This window comes from Microcebus murinus, chromosome 7, assembly GCF_040939455.1.
Source record: "Microcebus murinus isolate Inina chromosome 7, M.murinus_Inina_mat1.0, whole genome shotgun sequence".
Taxonomy (NCBI): Eukaryota; Metazoa; Chordata; class Mammalia; order Primates; family Cheirogaleidae; genus Microcebus; species Microcebus murinus.
Window position 1 is genome coordinate 81,575,137 of NC_134110.1, and position 2,364 is coordinate 81,577,500.

Consider the following 2,364-nt stretch of genomic DNA (forward strand, 5'->3'; position numbering starts at 1 on the left):
GTGATAACTGCATAAGTGACTCAAGTTTGGAAGCCTTCCCACCATTTGGTAGAAATGATAAGATTTGTTCCATAGGATCCCACATTGTCCTAGTGCTGGTAGGCGAGAGTTGTATCAAGACAACTTTCATTCTCTGCTTAGGGAAGTGAGAGGGAATATTGGTTAAGAGGAGGGAGGTCTCTGGAATCTCCCTGCTGGAGCCCAAATCCTGGATATGTGACTCCTTTACTAAGTAACCCAGAGCAAGTCCTTAGCATCTCTGTCGCTCACCCTCCTTAATTGTACGGTGGAAATGCTAATACTGCCTGCTTGTTAGGCCTCTTAAGAAGGTTAATTTAGCTCCCGTGAGTTAATGAGTTAAAGTAAAACACTTAGAACCATGTATGTCTGGTGCACGATGGTCACTGTGTATGAGTGTCCTTTAAGTTTTACCGATACTACAGGGGATATTTAAGGTAAAAGTTTCTAAAGATGGAATAGGATATCTACAGAGGTGGTGAGGTTCACACACAAACTTCTCACAACCCTGGGAATATCATATGTAGCTGGATAATGTGTTTAAAATATCAACCAATTTTGTTCTTCCTGGTATTTCGCTCTCATCTCCCATCCCCCCCACCCCCTGACTTCACAATTTCTTCTCTACTGGGACAACTTTATTGTTGAATAGTCCTTATTTCAGGGGATGTCAAAAGCAGAAAGAAGAGAGAGAAGGGTACTTCTTCCGGGCTTTTGTAGGTCTATAGCTTGGGCCTTGAAGGGAAATATTGAGGACTCAGGGCACAGAAAAAACTAAGTAAGAGACAAAACTCCAGGATCTGGGAAGTGGGAAGAGTGCTCTAGGGTAGAGAGTGGGGAGCAGGGAGGGGGAAAGGGAGCACATAGTTTTTGTAGGTCCTCACAAATAGAGCCCTGTGTTCCCCCAAGTTGAGTTCTGTGGGTTGGGGGATGACACCCTCCCCTAGACAGACTTGAAGGTTTAAGAGCAGGGATGTGTTTCAGTCTAAGGCAGTCTCAAAGCTCTTCCTTCGTTCCCTGGAGCAACAGTAGCAGAAAGCAGAAAGGCCTCATGGACAAGAATGAGGCAATCTGCTTGGACCAATGAGGAAGGACCAGATATACTGGTTTTCTCTAAAGATAGCATGGGAGGGGGACACCAAGGATTTGGTGTCTCCTCCCCACCAGGAGTACTACCTGAGTTCCCCAGAATTTAGACATAAGCACAGAAGTGGGAGGAATCCCAAAACTGACTGTAAGACCCCCTTCGTTGGTGTATGACCTACGCAGTCAAACGGGACTTCATACTCAGAAGTGGCCAGCACTCAGTTTAATATTCTGCTTTCGCCATCTTGAAACTTTTAATAATTTTTTAATAAGGGGCTTGCATTTTCATTTTGTACCAGGCCCTGGAAATTATGTAGTCATCCCTAATTGACTTCTATTAACTTCCCTCAATCCCACCAGAAAGAGAGATTCAGATAGAAATTAAGTTGATTAGAGAAAAATAAAGTTCTATTTCTGCAAATCTGAGTTTGCAGGTTGATTTCTGTACCAACGCACGTAAGCCATGTGGAATAAGATCAAGCCTGTTCAGATCATGAAAATAAGTAGTCAGATTTGGGTGGGACACAGAGTGTGTAATGTGTAAGGGAGACGTAAAATGGGAAGACGTATTTGGAGGTGTAAGAATGCTTCTACAGTGGAGAGTAGCACAATCAAGGTAGCCTGGCATATTTGGCATATGCAGCCATCCATGTTGAAGGCTTTCATGTGCAAGATAATAAGTAGCACTGTAACAAGAGAACCCTTTAAAATGGAGAAGACAGCTAGGGACAGTACTTGGATTTTAGATAAACCTGACACTCCATTCTAACTGCCGCATCGAGCTTCCATTTCCCCATTGCAAAAGGGGGAAGGCTCCTATCACCTACATTTGGGGGTTTCCTTGAGGATAAAATGAAATGACACCCATAAAACACAGCATTGGGCACTGAGTAGGGACTCCCAAGCTCATTGTATATAAACCCTAGTTTGCAAGTGAGGTTATCTTTTTCTTTAGTCTGAATATCTACTCTGTGACATTCTAACAACTTTAGGGGCCAGACCTAGGATGTTTTGTTGTTCAAGAAATGGATAGTGAACACGCATTGCATAAAAATGAGCCAGTGTGAGTGCAAGGCTCTGGGCACTCAGCCAACACAGTAGGTATGGGGTTTGCGGGCTCCTTCTTAGTACCAACTGGTGACTAGCTTATTGGTTCACTCTCGAAAAGAGGTAAAATAAAAATCACATGGAATTATACCATTATTTTTGTGGCCAGTAGGTAGGCTAACCTTACCACGTTCATTGCTATTTTTGCTCTGT